Here is a 17634-nt window from a genome sequence, read left to right on the forward strand (position 1 = left end):
AGTTGTAGCATGAGCCAATTTTCCAGCATGTCCAGATACACGTGTCCTGTAACGTTTTTTTCGCAGAAGAAAAAGGGGCCGTAAACTTTAAACCGTGAGATTGCACAAAACACGTTAACTTTTCGTGAATTGCGAATTTGCTGCACGAATGCGTGAGGATTCTCTACCGCTCAGATTCGCACATTGTGTCTGTTCACTTCACCATTAAGAAAAAATGTTGCTTCATCACTGAAAACAAGTTTCGCACTGAACGCATCCTCTTCCATGAGCTGTTGCAACCGCGCCGAAAATTCAAAGCGTTTGACTTTGTCATCGGGTGTCAGGGCTTGTAGCAATTGTAAACGGTAAGGCTTCTGCTTTAGGCTATTCCGTAAGATTTTCCAAACCGTCGGCTGTGGTACGTTTAGCTCCCTGCTTGCTTTATTCATCGACTTCCGCGGGCTACGCGTGAAACTTGCCCGCACGCGTTCAACCGTTTCTTCGCTCACTGCAGGCCGACCCGTTGATTTCCCCTTACAGAGGCATCCAGAAGCTTTAAACTGCGCATACCATCGCCGAATGGAGTTAGCAGTTGGTGGACCTTTGTTGAACTTCGTCCTGAAATGTCGTTGCACTGTTATGACTGACTGATGTGGGTGCATTTCAAGCACGACATACGCTTTCTCGGCTCCTGTCGCCATTTTGTCTCACTGCGCTCTCGAGCGCTCTGGCGGCAGAAACCTGAAGTGCGGCTTCAGCCGAACAAAGCTTTGAGTTTTTCTATGTATCTGTAGTGTGTCGTGACCATATGTCAATGAATGGAGCTACAGTGAATTTATGAAATCGCTTCAATCATTTGTAATAGCCCTGTATATGTTCGTATTTGAATACTAATGCCTGTACCAGTTTCTTTGGCGCTTCAGAGTAGGTGAAAAAACTTCCTGATCATTCTGATCTTTCCAGGTGCATCAGCCTGTAGAAATTTCCATTTGTTTTCAATTCGTTAAGAAAAACTTATAATAAGACGCTACACAGTAACATTGGCAGAGCCTGAGAACAAGAGATATCTAAATACTGTTAATTCATTAGAATACACACTTGGATGATAAAGTTGAAAGATAAACATAATACAGAAAAAATATAGATGTGACAAAATGCAGATAGCCAAAACAATTTAGCTAAACAGCAAAATTTCCATCCCTGCAGCTCCCATACAATACTGCGCGAATGTTTCACAAAACGCAGAATAATTTTCTAACAACACAATGTAAAATCAGCAGTTCCAACTCATACATATTAAAACCATATACTTGAGAAAGCGCACGCCTCAAAATATCTTACGTATACATCTCACGGGTTCTCAGCGTCTGCACATTGCACACGGGGACAATACAAGAGATATGTTGAACACATAAATACATGGGAGAACATAACATATTGCTCTGTTTGCAATCCACAAACGATAAATAGGGCATAAATTTATCAAAATCAAAATAAAACTTTTAAAACTCGCGTGAACTGTAATTTTCTTTGATGCATGAATAGTCACAGCCTCTCAGAACCAGAAACTCGTATTTGGTTTTAGTTTGTTTACGGCAAACTGAACTGCCAATATAGGAGGTTCGCACACAGAATCATCGTGATCCAACAGATGTAAAATACCAGGTTTGTTTTTCGTAACGCTTCTTGAAATAAATATGGAAAAGCTCAGGTGTCGAGGGATTTTTTTTTTATAAGAGCAGTAAGAATGCATTGAAATCGGGGAGAGGATACTTTGAAAAATGTGTCGTACCTTTTGGGTTTCTGTGTAGTCTGCTTCCGTGAATGAGCTGTGAATATCCGTAGCTGCAGGAACTGAGCACGCTGCAGTAGCGCGGTAATGATTTTTCGGTGCAACTGTTACAGTGCATTACACTCAACAAACATGGAGCATGGAATGCTCACGGTAATTTGACAACAGCTGTAAAATGTCTGCCTCGTCTCTCTCTCTCTCTCTCTCTCTCTCTCTCTCTCTCTCTCTTCCTTCGCTGGCAGCTCTACAGAAATATTCAGTGAGACAGGTAGCGGTGTGGTAAGGCGGTTCAAATTTAGTTTTTCCGCGATTTCCGTAAAGTGCTTAAGATGAATACCTAGTTGGTTCCTTTGAAAGGGCCCAGCCAATTTCCTCTCCTGTCATTTCCCACTCCACCACTGTGACGCGTCTCTAACGACATCGTCGGAGGCGGATCGTTAAACCCCAATCTGCCTTTCTTTTTCTTTACTGTTGTGCAGAAATCCTTCCCGTACTGCTCTTTGAAAAGATATCGTTAAACATTACCTTACTGGCTCTCTGTAAATGAGAACAATTACAAAAAAATTGTATATTTTCAAAGCATTTGCCTATTGAGGATGAATTATTCACACGTAGTTCTTGGTATGCACAAGTGTACCAGAAGGTTCAATGAAATTATTCTATCTCAAAGTTATTTCGACGTTTATGTCAGGTCAACAGTGAGTGTGGAGAATTATTCATCTATGTCTTATACGTGAAACTGTGACAAGAAGTATATATCAACCGCTAAGAGAGTCTTAAACAGTTTAATACGCCTTGAGAACAATGGATCATGTAACTCAAAGTATTTAGTCCTGAGATCCATCGTTTAATTCAGATCCGTCAATGTGTGAAATTAAATTCATCGCGCCGGCCGGAGTGGCCGAGCGGTTCTAGGCGCTTCAGTCGGGAACCGCGCTGCTACTACTCTCGCAGGTTCGAATCCTGCCTCGGACATGGATGTGTGTGATGTCCTTAGGTTACTTAGGTTTAAGTAGTTCTAAGTTCTAGGGGACTGACGACCTCAGATGTTAAGTCCCACAGTGCTCAGAGCCATTTGAACCATTTCTTTTTTTTTTTTTAAATTCATCGCCATAAAGTGAAAAGATTTGTGCCTGAGGCATCAACTAAAACCAAGTTTTCTCCTCACACTCCCCAGATGGTTGTAATCCATCAGAGTGGCACTGGACTTCTCAGTAAAGAATAAATTATATAATTTCTCTTGGCCCTATTGTTCCTATCGCTTGTGCTCCTCTGTCCAAGACGCCACCGTACAAGTGTAACGGGACTGGCGTTCTTGTCAGAAGGCAGCAGTCTAAATAGTTCCATCACATCATCAGAAAAGCATCATCGTTACATTACGAACGATGTCCCATGCCAATTGTCCGCCGCTCGTGGTCTCGCGGTAGCGTTCTCGCTTCCCGAGCACGGGGTCCCGGGTTCGATTCCCGGCGGGGTCAGAGATTTTCACCTGCCTCGAGATGACTGGGTGTTTGTGTTGTCCTCATCCTTTCATCATCATCCAGGAAAGTGGCGAAATTGGACTGAGAAAAGATTGGGAACTTGTACGGGCGCTGATAACCTCGCAGTTGAGCGCCCCACAAACCAAACATCATCATCATCATCATCATCCCATGCCAATTGTTGTGTACATAGTTCCGCGTAGTCAGCGCGTACACAACTTTCCCAACAGAGCGCGCCCCGCTAAGCACAACAGCGCAGGCGCAGCGCTCGTCCGTCTCCGCACTACGAGATGGCGCTGTCTTAGAGACTGCCCAAATTCTGCTTCCGCCGATCCGCGTATTAATATGTAACGCAGCCACTGAGATTGCTGCTAACGTAAAACCTTTTCTCCTCGCGGATCACACTCGCGCAGTGATACCTGAACGCGCGAGGTATTATAACGAGTGTACAGACCTCCGATGAGTCAGTCTGCATCAGTCTGCATTAGTCTGTAGTCAAGTTTCAGTCTGCGCCTAATAAGCTTATCATATACCTGTACATAGCCATGAAGATAAATGAATAGACACTTTGTCAAGTATCAGAGATATGTGAGAATAAGATTAAAGTACCAAGACCAAAGGAACTTCAGATTGTCAATTGTAAATTGCATCCAGAATCAAGTTAAGTAAGGTTTATGGTTATTATTTTAATAAATGTGTGTGAAAATTAATCAAGTTCTGTTTAAAGTTGGTCACCGTCAATCTGCTACTCTAAGCGTGCAAGTGGCATTTCTATCGTCTGACCTAACGGCAGAAGATAAACACGTCACGATGAGACCACGAGACATATTGCTGACACTAGCCTACTTCGTTAGAGCGACAAATCAAATAATCTGATGGTGTGTGTACCGAATGTCTTACAGTACGTACACCACACCAATAAATGTGAAAACAATCGGACGGTTTGAGAACGAATGCTCGAATACGTGAATAATACACAGGAGAATAAAAAGAAAAGTTGAAGAGGTACTGAACGAAAATCAGCTTTGCTTAAAGAGGGAATAAGCACCAGAAAATCAATTCTGCTATTGGAACGTCCTGGCAGATTAAAGCTGTGTGCTGGACCGACACTCGAACTCGGGACCTTTGCCTTCCGCGGGCAGAATTGAAGCTGTGAGGACGGGTTGTGAGTCGTGCTGGGGTAGCTCAGTCGGTTGCCGGCACAGTAGCTCAGCGTGTTCAATCAGAGGGTTAGCTACCCTCTGAAATAAAAGAACTGAGTGAACGGATCAACGAAGAACCTGAACGGGGGTCATGGGACGTCCACCACGAACAAATAAAACGAACGATCTAGAACAAAATGAGATAAAGAAAAAGACGGTAGAGCACTTGCTCGCGAAAGGCAGAGGTCCCGAGTTAGAGTCTCTGTCAGGCACACAGTTTTAATCTGCCAGGAAGTTTCATATCAGCGCACACTCCGCTGCAGAGTGAAAATCTCATTCTGGAATTCTGGTATTGTTGGTTAGTAGCTGAAAGCAGACTGAAGAAAAAAAGCAGGATACCTTCCTAGCCTTTGCGGAGCTAGAAAAAGCGTTCGCAATTTAAGGTGAAATCAGATTTTCACAATCATTAAAACATTCGGGCTAAAATAGAGACAGAACAATAATCTACAAAACTTGTCAGTTTCGAAGTTAACGACGACGAGTTCACGTAAAGAAGAACGCTTAACATGCCAGTGATTTTCTTTGTAAACTAAAGAACCGTTGAAGGAAGTGAACGTGCTCACTGTATTGCCGATTCCTTGATGTCTCGGGATGTTTTCTCATCAGCCAGTCCCTTCTTTTAGTCAAGTTGTGCTCCTAATTAGTTATCCGACCTACCCGTATAATTTTAAGCATTCTTCTGCAGCACTAAATTCCAAAAATTTCTATTCCCCTCTTGTCTGAACTCTAGAAAAATACATTAAGAGAATATTTCCTCACACTTCAATTTATATTCAACAACTTTTAAAAAAAAATTTAGAACTTGAAGTAAACTAATCAAACACTTTTCAAGATTTATGATAACAAGGTATTTCCTTTATACATCACATATATTTCTATATTATGTTAAAATATATAGTTTGTCCGTCCAAATGTTTATTAGAGCATCGCATAAAAATCTGGAACTTTCGAGATTCTTGGTAACAACGTTAATGTCTTGTCTTTATGTAGTGGAATAAGTGTCACTAAATTCCTTTTTTTTCTGAACTGTTATTCTTTCTCTTGCCAGTCTCTATTTCGCCCGCTCATCAGCTATTTTGCTACCAAAATAACAGAATTTATTGACTGCTTTCGGTGTGTCATTTCCTAATCTAATTACGTTTCTAATGTCTCATTTAATTCGAACGAATTTCATTACCATAGTTTTACTTTTGCTGATATTCATCTTACAGTCCCTTTTCTCAGTTCCATTCAATTGCTCTTCCAGCTCCTAAAAGATGTGTTATGAAGCGTGGGTTCAAATGGCTCTGAGCACTATGGAACTTAACTTCTGAGGTAATCAGTCCCCTAGAACTTAGAACTACTTAAACCTAACTAACCTAAGGACATCACACACATCCATGCCCGAGACAAGATTCGAACCTGCGACCGTAGTGGACGCGCGGTTCCAGACTGTAGCGCCTAGAAGAAACGTGGGTGTGGCTGTCTTCGCCGGGAGCCCCCTTCTGGGTTCCTGGTGCAAGTCGCTACTTCGCCGACTTGCGCGTCGATGATAATGAGATGGAGGTGACAATAAATACACACAGTTCTGTGTGAATAAAATCCCAGACCCAGTTGGGAATCGACCCCAGAGCCCCGTGTTCATGAGTCAGCAACAATAATCACAAAACCACGAGGTGCTGACTCTGACTCTCACAAGGGAACATCCCCATCGCACCCCCCTCAGATTTAGTTATAAGTTGGCACAATGGATAGGCCTTGAAAAACTGAACACAGATCAATCGAGAAAAAAGGAAGAAGTTGTGTGGAACTATGAAAAAATAAGCAAAATATACAAACTGGGTCGTCCATGCGTAAGATAGGCAATATTAAGGGCATTGTGAGACGAGGAGCGCTGTGGTCCCGTGGGTAGCGTAAACAGCTGAGGAACGAGAGGTCCTTGGTTCAAATCTGCCCTCCACTGAAAATTTTGCTTTCTTTATTTTCGCAAAGTTATGATCTGTCCGTTCGTTCATTGACGTCTCTGTTCACTGTAATAAGTTTAGTGTCTGTGTTTTGCGACCGCACTGCAAAACCGTGTGATTAGTTGACGAAAGGACGTGCCTCTCCAATGGGAACCGAAAACATTTGATCGCAAGGTCATAGGTCAACCTATTCCTCCACAGGAAAACACGTCTGATATTTTGTATACGACACTGGTGACAGCATGTGCGTCACATGACAGGAATATGTTGTCGACCCACCTAACTAGTACACTTGGCGAATGGGTGAAAAGTTCCTTCTACCTTGCCCGATTTAGGTTTTCTTGTGGATGTAATAATCACTCCAAAAAAAAGTGATGAAAACATAAGAGTTTTTCACATAAACTGAAAATAAAAAGTTAAAATTTTCGGTCGAGAGAAGATTTGAACCAAGGATCTCTCGGTGCACAGCTGTTCACACTAACCACGGGACCACGGAGCTCCTCGCCTCACATTGCCCTTAATATTGCCTATCTTACGCATGGACGACCCAGTTTGTATATTATGCTTATTTTTTCATAGTTCAACACAACTTCTTTCTGTTTTCTCGATCGATCTGTGTTCAGTTTTTCAAGGCCTATCCACTGTGCCAACTTATAACTAAATCTGAGGGGGGTGCGATGGGGATGTTCCCTTGTCAGAATTACAATACCACCAGCAAAACGCAAACATTCTGCTTCTTCACCCTGATCTTCCTCCTTGGTTTCGTTTACTGCTTGGGCAATGTACAGTCGGAATAACATTGGGGACGGACTACAACCTCGTCTCGCTCCTTTCTCAACTACTGCTTGTCTTTCATATCCTTTGACTCTTTAAACTACAGCCTTCTTTCTGTACGCGTTGTAGATAACCTTCCCTTGCTTGTATTTTATCCCTATTACCTTCGGAATTTCAAAGTGTGTGTATCTGTCAAATAACCGAAAGCTTCCTCTAGAGCTGCAAATGCTATGAACGTAAACTTGTCTCTCGTCGAACTGGCTCACGTGCACTTCGCTGAGATCGGTTCTTATTAGTCTTTTCCATTATTCTGTAAATAATTCGTGTCAGTATTTTACAACCACGATGTAGTAAACAGTAGTACTCGCACCTGTCAGCAAAAAAATGGTTCAAATGGCTCTGAGCACTATGGGACTCAACTGCTGAGGTCATTAGTCCCCTATAACTTAGAACTGGTTAAACCTAACTAACCTAAGGACATCACAAACATCCATGCCCGAGGCAGGATTCGAACCTGCGACCGTAGCGGTCTTGCGGTTCCAGACTGCAGCGCCTTTAACCGCACAGCCACTTCAGCCGGCACCTGTCAGCATCTGCATTCTTTGTTATAGGAATTATTAGAGTCTACTTGAATAAAGTACTAAACCTAAAAGACGAGGAAAGATACCTATGGCAGACCATCATCAAGGGAGGTGAGTGGCACATCCAGTAAACAGTTCGGCGCTGAAAGAAGTAGTGAGAGAGGGGTAGGGGGGGGAGGGTAGTAGAGGTTCGCGGAGGAGGAGGTTGGAGGGAATGGTGGGTGCAGTAGTCACGTCGAGACGAAAAAAACTATCACAAGACAGGAAAGGGTGGAGTCGACACACAGACGACTCGACACCAGAACCGCTGCTGGGTCACTCGTGACCCCTTCTTAGTTATTTCGTTCGTGACTCTTTTGCATAATTGCCTAGGGTGATGAATTTCTGTGACTTTTTTTGAGATAAAGTAATTAATGATTATACTTACTTGTACATTTTATGGGAAAACCTTAAAGGCGAAACATAAAGATTCACCTAGAACCAAGGACGGGTCAGATCTGACCCCCTCTACTGCAGCCGCTATAACAATCGCATTTTTCGAGTAGCATCATACTTATTGTCAGATTGTGTTTGATCAACAATCGCGAAACTCCCTTATCTCACCGCCTGATGGCATTGCAGTTTTCCCACGGGAAGGAGAGGGAAGGCAGGTTGAAACTTGTCTGACCACGTATGGAAGTATTGTGCAGCCAGATCTTTGTTCCATGAAATACGGTTTTAGTAGTGCACTCTGTGTAAATAGTGCCTGCAGCATGCAAATTTATTGTGGCCAGACGAGCACAAGAGGACGTTACAGATGTGTTAAATGAGATTTTGGATCATGAATCTGAGGGCGAGCCGCTGGAGTCTTCATCTGCTGAAGAATTACCACCACCTGCAGTTCAAGATTTTTCATCACATGATGATGTTACTTCTCAGTATGTTCTACTTAATACTGACGCGGAACGCATGCATGTTTATGTGTCTGTTTTTATAATACTTGTGTATACATATTATATAGACACAGAAAAATGGTTCAAATGGCTCTGAGTACTATGCGACTTAACTTCTGAGGTCATCAGTCGCCTAGAACTTAGAACTAATTAAACCTAACTAACCTAAGGACATCACACACATCCATGCCCGAGGCAGGATTCGAACCCGCGACCGTAGCGGTCGCTCGGCTCCAGACTGTAGCGCCCAGAACCGCACGGCCACTCCGGCCGGCTATAGACACAGATTTCAGTTGTGTATACATTGTTGCTTCCTTGAGTTTTTACAAGTCTTACATTACATTTATTAAGGTGTTTTTTTTCAGATATTCCGCAGTATATTGAACACCAATACGGGTTATAATACTATTACTATTACAGGAACTACTACCAAAGACGCTAGACCAACTCGTGCTAATGGGCGTCGTGCACAACGACTATTTCAGTTTCCTTCAGGTAGAGATATTGCGGCAACAGGTGGAACAACCCAGAAAGTGGAAGTTAAAGGTGACTGCTCAGCTGACAACTATGGACAACAGAATGTTTTCAAAGACCATGCAGGACCATCTCGGCATGCAAATCGAAACGTGAATGAGACCCGCTACAGTGCTTGGCCTATTATGATAACGGACAATATTTTGAAACACATTCTAAAGTGCAGAATGAGATTTTCACTCTGCAGCGGAGTGTGCGCTGATATGAAACTTCCTGGCAGATTGAAACTGTGTGCCGGACCGAGACTCGAACTCGGGACCTTTGCCTTTCGCGGGCAAGTGCTCTACCAACTGAGCTACCCGAGCACGACTCACGCTCCGTCCTGACAGCTCTACTTCTGCCAGTACCTCGTCTCCTACTTTCCAAACTTTACAGAAGCTCTCCTGCGAACCGTGCAGAACTAGCACTCCTGAAAGAAAGGATATTGCGGAGACATGGCTTAGCCACAGCCTGGGGGATGTTTCCAGAATGAGATTTTCACTCTGCAGTGGAGTGTGCGCTGATATGAAACTTCCTGGAAGATTGGTAGAGCACTTGCCGCGAAAGGCAAAGGTCCCGAGTTCGAGTCTCGGTCCGGCACACAGTTTTAATCTGCCAGGAAGTTTCACATTGCAAAATGCACTGAGACCGAAGCACATAGAGTATTGGGCCTAGATGATTGGACTGAAGGTTGAAGAGCTGGGAGCTTTTATAGCTTTAATTTTATCTTGGAACTCTTCCATTTGGTCCGTGTTTACATACAAACCAACAATATGGGAATCATGAGACCGCTTTAATGCAAAACATATTTTGTTACATATTTCTTCCCTAAAACAGTTCCAGCGACAAATATCACCATCATCAATCGGTTCTTTAAAACATGCAGAAAGTAGCATAGTTACGAACACTGTAAAACATTATTACATTTGTACTATTTGTTTTTTTTTTAAGTGAATACTTTCACACTTCATTATTTATTATGCGTTACAGCATCACTGTAAGATTATTGTCGCTTTTTGCAGCACTTTTTCTGCGTTTTTCTATTGCCTTTTTTCTCGGCATACATCATGTCATTCGCAACTGTGTGTGCGGCTGTTACTAAACAAATACATAATCGTAAACTGGGATTGCGGTAGTGTTGTGGACACAGTTTTGATGTGGAGTAGGCTGTTACTTAGTCGGTCGTGCACTATTCAATGGACGGCCTGCAGCTAATTATATACACAGAAAAAGTAAACTTTTGCACTTCGTCCATAAACCAAAACATTACGCCATCTTGCTGTTCGCGTGTGTCGCGAGTAATGTATCGCATGTTACGAGAAGGCTATGAAAACTGCAACGGAAATTCTGACGACCTCTGTTCCTTGTTTATGTCTCTGTGTGTGATGGGGGAGTGGCTCTTTCACGTGTGTGTGTGTGCGCTTTCTCTTCCGTGTCCTGGATCAGTTGTCTCACGGCAGTAAAGAAAGTGGTGTTGCGAAATGTCGTGTTTTCGTTTACTACGTTTTTCCCTTTCACTATATCCTCTTGTACGTAGTAATTTTCTTCTATTGTTAGTTGTCGGTATGCCGGCCGCGGTGGCCGTGCGGTTCTAGGCGCTTTAGTCTGGAACCGCGCGACTGCTACGGTCGCAGGTTCGAATCCTGCCTCGGGCATGAATGTGTGTGACGTCCTTAGGTTAACTAGGTTTAAGTAGTTCTAAGTTATAGGCGACTGATGACCTCAGATTTTAAGTCCCATAGTGCTCAGAGCCATTTGAACCATTTCGAAGTTGTCGGTATAAACTGTTTCTGTGTTTCAGGATGTGCAGATCATTTTAGATATTAGTGGGATTATGGTTTTTGTTCTCTCAAGAAGCATCACACCCACCCTCAGACACAACCAGACAAAGGGAGATACACACACAAAAGAATCCTAAAGCTCCACTCTCAACAAGTCTCCCGAAGGTCCACAAAGCTCCCATGCCGGTCAGACCAGTGGTGGACTCCAGAAAAGCACCATCCTACTTATTTGGGAGACACCTGCACACATTTCTGCAGAAAATACACACAAACGGAAGCCTCAAGAAAACAGGAGATATAATAGAGAAAATTAAGAATGTCAACATCCATCCCAACAGCAAAACCGGGGTCTTGACATTACATCCATGAACGCCACTGTACCCACAGAAGGAACTATGAACATTATAAAAACACAGCTAGAATGCAAACAAATCGCATGCATACATATAAATGGAATCTCATCCATTCTTAGGCTAATTATAGAAGAAAACTACTTCACTTTCAACAAGAAGTTCTATTTTAACAAGATGGGTCTCCCATCAGTAGAACTTCAGCCAACTATTTCTTGGGTCATATGAAGAACACAATATTCAAAAACATGGTAAAACGAGAAGGATACAAAATAATCTACTGGTACCGATATGTGGATGACATAATCAGCCTTTTAGATGAAATACAAAATAGCATAGAAGAGCTACACACTAACAAACACAGTACACCCACAAATCCACTTCACAATGGATCTGACATCAGATCCACAACATCAGGACGACTGACAGAAGGCAAGTTTGCTGTGTTATCAGAATTCTGCCAAGAGTTTATTGCGAACGCGCAATGTAGCGACATATCGTGTCCTTATAAAAAAATCGACGAACAGTTTTTCCCTTCAAAGTGCCACTGCGGACCCTCAAACCGGGTCAAATACGGAAAAACGTATTGGTTGACAGTAGATAAAGATTCCAAATATACAAATATAAAAGAATCATCCAGTTTAAAAAATCATAATTTATGTTGTTTGAGATATGTGCGTCAACAACGTACTGTTGGAAAGAGCAACTTCTCCCCTAGGTAGCAGCAGTGTGCGCCCACTTCAGTTCTCGTAAATATGGCGCCCGGACAACGGAGGAGCGTGTTGTGTTCTAAGTTTTTTGCAGTGCGGGTCAGTAATAATTGTTCAGCGTGACTTTTGTACTAGATATGGTGTGGATCCTCCTACAGCACAGAGCATTAGACGATGGCATGAACAATTCCGAGAAACAGGTTCTTTGTGTAAAGGCAAATCGCCGGGTCGTCCCCGAGTTCTGACACAGGCGTCGATCGCATCCGCCATAGTTTGACAAGGTGTTTGCAGAAATCCGTTCTCCGAGCAGCTCTGCAGCTCAACATGCCCCAGATGTTCGTCTGGCGTGTGTTTCGGCGACGTTTACACATGAAACCATACAAAATTTAGCTGCTGCAAGCCATTTGTGAAGGTGACAAACAACAACGTGAGGAGTTCAGTAATTTCGTTCTCGGCAATATGGAGGATGACAGTTTTATTCCACGCTTACTGTTTAGTGATGAGGCAACATTCCATTTAAATGAAAAGGTGAACCGCAGTAATGCGCAAATATGGGGTACGGAACAATCACGTGAAGCTGTAAAAATAAGAGAGACGCTCGAAAATTTAATGTGTTTAGTGCAGTTTCATGGGAAAAAGTACATCGTGCATTTTTGTTACAGGAAGCACATATATCGATATACTTGGGAACTTTCTTTTCCCACAGTTGGAGACTGATTCTAATTACTTCATTTACCAACAGAATGGGGCACTGCCACACTGGCACCTGGAAGAGCTGGAATTTTTAAATCAAAGGAACACTGAACAATGCATCGCTCGCCATGGACCAAATGATCCAGCCTTACATTACTGTGAAACGCCCCCTTTTGAAAAATCATGAATTACTGTGCTGGTAAACCTTTACGTTATTTGACTTACAAACAGCTGAGCAAAACTGAACGTACTCAGATATTTCTCTCTTTACTTATTCTGATCAACAATAAACTGACACACAATATTTTTAGCGCAACGCAATCTGACTTCCAATAATCCCTACAAAAGAATGGCCCTGACTAACAATAACCTATACGTTTCATGAATCACTTACAAAAATCTTCGTTACTCGAACTACTGCAATACAGCGAGCGCCAATACTGCCAGCTAAATAAAAAGATTCTAACTACTGAAGGCACTAAGTACTGGTAGGCATAGTTAGCAAATAAAAGGTTTTGATGGAGAACAAACAATGTATTTACCTATGCAGTATTACAAATTTCCTTTTTCTGGCGGACACACGTCCAGATCGTCCGCTCTCAAATTCTGCCATGTCTCTCCCCACATCCACCACTGCTGGCGACTCACATCCAACTGCGCAACGCTACGCGCTGTTCACGTCCAGCTGCCCAACACTACAAAAGCAAATATTCCAATAATGCAAACCAGCCACAGACTGCACACATCACAGCCAGTGATTTTCATACAGAGCGCTACGTGGCGTTACCATCATAAAAACCTAAACAGCCTACTTACAACTGGACTCAAAGGTCACCGGACCTGAATGTATGTAATTATTTCTTGTTGAGTTTATAAAATACTCTGTTTATGCGCCTCCGTTACCAACAACAATGAATCAACTGAGACATCACTTAACAGCCGGCCGTAGTGGCCAAGCGGTTCTAGGCGCTTCAGTCTGAAACCGCGCGACCGGTACGGTCGCAGGTTCGAATTCTGCCTCGGGCATGGATGTGTGTGATGTCCTTAGGTTAGTTAGGTTTAAGTAGTTCTAAGTCTAGGGGACTGATGACCTCAGATGTTAAGTCCCATAGTGCTTAGAGCCATTTGAACCATTTGAACAGCAGCTGTGGGAGCTGTAACTCGGAACATGCTCGATGCAATGTGGGAACAATTTGAATACCGCATTGACATACGCCATGCATCTCAAGGGGGGCATACTGAACACCTATGAAAACAGAATTCATTGTATATTAGTTTCAGAGATACACCGTGTATTGTGAATCCTTTTCCTTATCCAGGAAGTGATGAGACTATACTCCATTCACCGAAACAAGAGAAAACTGTAAACACGGCAAGGCGTCGAGGGGTGTACAGGGCAGGGGCGTCACAAATTAAAAAATGAAAGTCGTGTTTTTGATAATTTGGCACCTGAACATGATAAAGTGATCCGAGAACTACCTTCCGACAACTTTTTTTCATTACATTAAAATTTATTGTCACTTAAAAAGAGAAATATTTAAGCTTTCAGGAAAAGTTGTTTTTCGCATTACTCTATATTTATCACACCATAACTCCTAAACTGTTTGTCGCACAGCAAAATAATTTTATAATTGCCTTCAGTACTATATGTTGATGACGTCTGCAAATTTTCTACCCAATAGAGTCAGTAATAGTGAAGCAATAAATTAAAATCTTACGTCTGATGCAGAACTTTTACCAAATCATCATCCGAAATATAGTAAGCGACGAACTTTCCCCTTTAAATTTTTTTGTGGGAGTGTACGCGAGAAAAGTTTCAGAAAGGTTTGAATTTAATTTTGTAGTTTATTCGAATGCGATGGGTGCAACCGTTTGTCCTTTATGAGCGACGCATTGTGCTGTTCGCAGGTGCGGCGCTCAGTCAGTGTGGCCGTCTCAGTTGCAGGTGTGAGCTCGTTAGTGGGTGTTGTACAGCGGCGATTTCACGATATCTTAAGTTCATCTGTAAAGACGCTTGAAAGACTAGTTGTTGATTATTAGAGTAAGTATATGTGTTTGTAGTTACGCTGAGCATTCACTGTTTATGTGCGCATCCAATAGCATCGCATGGTTTCTTATACACTCCTGGAAATAGAAAAAAGAACACATTGACACCGGTGTGTCAGACCCACCATACTTGCTCCGGACACTGCGAGAGGGCTGTACAAGCAATGATCACACGCACGGCACAGCGGACACACCAGGAACCGCGGTGTTGGCCGTCGAATGGCGCTAGCTGCGCAGCATTTGTGCACCGCCGCCGTCAGTGTCAGCCAGTTTGCCGTGGCATACGGAGCTCCATCGCAGTCTTTAACACTGGTAGCATGCCGCGACAGCGTGGACGTGAACCGTATGTGCAGTTGACGGACTTTGAGCGAGGGCGTATAGTGGGCATGCGGGAGGCCGGGTGGACGTACCGCCGAATTGCTCAACACGTGGGGCGTGAGGTCTCCACAGTACATCGATGTTGTCGCCAGTGGTCGGCGGAAGGTGCACGTGCCCGTCGACCTGGGACCGGACCGCAGCGATGCACGGATGCACGCCAAGACCGTAGGATCCTACGCAGTGCTGTCGGGGACCGCACCGCCACTTCCCAGCAAATTAGGGACACTGTTGCTCCTGGGGTATCGGCGAGGACCATTCGCAACCGTCTCCATGAAGCTGGGCTACGGTCCCGCACACCGTTAGGCCGTCTTCCGCTCACGCCCCAACATCGTGCAGCCCGCCTCCAGTGGTGTCGCGACAGGCGTGAATGGAGGGACGAATGGAGACGTGTCGTCTTCAGCGATGAGAGTCGCTTCTGCCTTGGTGCCAATGATGGTCGTATGCGTGTTTGGCGCCGTGCAGGTGAGCGCCACAATCAGGACTGCATACGACCGAGGCACACAGGGCCAACACCCGGCATCATGGTGTGGGGAGCGATCTCCTACACTGGCCGTACACCACTGGTGATCGTCGAGGGGACACTGAATAGCGCACGGTACATCCAAACCGTCATCGAACCCATCGTTCTACCATTCCTAGACCGGCAAGGGAACTTGCTGTTCCAACAGGACAATGCACGTCCGCATGTATCCCGTGCCACCCAACGTGCTCTAGAAGGTGTAAGTCAACTACCCTGGCCAGCAAGATCTCCGGATCTGTCCCCCATTGAGCATGTTTGGGACTGGATGAAGCGTCGTCTCACGCGGTCTGCACGTCCAGCACGAACGCTGGTCCAACTGAGGCGCCAGGTGGAAATGGCATGGCAAGCCGTTCCACAGGACTACATCCAGCATCTCTACGATCGTCTCCATGGGAGAATAGCAGCCTGCATTGCTGCGAAACGTGGATATACACTGTACTAGTGCCGACATTGTGCATGCTCTGTTGCCTGTGTCTATGTGCCTGTGGTTCTGTCAGTGTGATCATGTGATGTATCTGACCCCAGGAATGTGTCAATAAAGTTTCCCCTTCCTGGGACAATGAATTCACGGTGTTCTTATTTCAATTTCCAGGAGTGTATTATATATTCACTTATTTCATTAGCATCACATACGGCTGTCCTCATTATGTCAGCCACGGATTCAGCGAGCGAGGTCGACATGTCATTTCTGAGTCCACCAAAGAAGCGAGCAAAGAAGAAATCATTAAGTTCTTCTGAGAAGCACATGGTGCTTAATGTGTATAAAACGGAACTGTTACATCCAGAGCAGTCGATGAGTGACATTCTTTCGAAAACAGCTGGAGCTACAGGTGTTGGACGTTCTTCAGTGCATCGTGTGATAAGTGAGTACAAGGCCACACATTCTTTGAAGTCTCCCAAGAAAGGAAAATTACGACAGAAACTTTCTGAAAGTGTTGATGACTTCGATAGAAATGCGATACGAAGGAAAGTACAAGATTTTTTTTTTTTTTCGTAAGGAATTGCCAACAGTTGACAAAGTGCTTACAGTCGTGAACGAAGATGCAGATCTGGGCAATTTTCGGAGAACTACATTTTATAAGTTACTGAGAGAAATGAATTTCAAATATGTCCGGCGTGGGCGCGATAGCATGCTAATAGACAGGGATGACATCGTTTTATGGAGGTGGTGTTATCTTCGAACCATTAAACGGTTGAGAGATAAAGGCAGACCCATTTACTATTTGGACGAGACGTGGGTGAACGCAGGACATACCCGAAGTTACGTCTGGGTAAATGACTATAAATTCCTCAAAACAAGCGTTTCTGTACGGATTATCCACCGGAAGCAAGGGCCCATCAGGTAAGGGAAACGTCTGATTATCGCACACATTGGCAGCAAAGCAGGGTTCGTTGAAGGATGTTTGTGGACTTTCGAATCCAAGAAAAGCGGAGATTATCATGAGGAGATGTGCGCCGAAACCTTCGAGAAGTGGTTTCAAGATGTTCTTCCTCGGCTTCAGGAAAATGCAGTTATTGTTCTTGATAACGCGCCGTACCATTCTCGGAGAAAAGAAAAAGTTCCCAATGCGAATTCCAATAAGCACCAAATATCAAAGTGGCTAAAATTTAAAAACATTGATTTCGAAGACGGTATGTCGAAGAAAGAACTTTAAGATATAGTTAAAAATCACAGAACAGCGCACAACGAATACGCAATAGATGTAATGGCGAAGAATACAGGGAAAACTGTTCTCAGAATTCCTCCGTACCACTGTAAATTAAACGCCATCGAGTTAGTGTGGGCCAGAATCAAAGGCTATGTTGCAGCGAAAAACAAAACATACAAAATGCCGTAAGTACTGCTAGAAGAAGCAGTAAGAACAGTGACTGCAGAGGATTGGAACAAGTGCATCCTCCACGTCGTAGAAAAAGTGGAAACTCAAATGTGGAAATTAGACTGCATTATAGAGGAGAGAG

General features: G+C 43.7%; 1 non-coding gene across 1 annotated transcript; it reads right to left on the minus strand.

Annotated features, from left to right (window-relative positions):
- Positions 1-9449: 9449 nt before the first annotated feature.
- On the minus strand, positions 9450-9524 carry Trnas-cga (transfer RNA serine (anticodon CGA)). The gene has a single exon. It is a non-coding gene; the product is annotated as a tRNA-Ser (tRNA).
- Between the last annotated feature and the right edge of the window lie 8110 nt (positions 9525-17634).

This window comes from Schistocerca cancellata, chromosome 5 (assembly GCF_023864275.1).
Source record: "Schistocerca cancellata isolate TAMUIC-IGC-003103 chromosome 5, iqSchCanc2.1, whole genome shotgun sequence".
Lineage (NCBI taxonomy): Eukaryota > Metazoa > Arthropoda > Insecta > Orthoptera > Acrididae > Schistocerca > Schistocerca cancellata.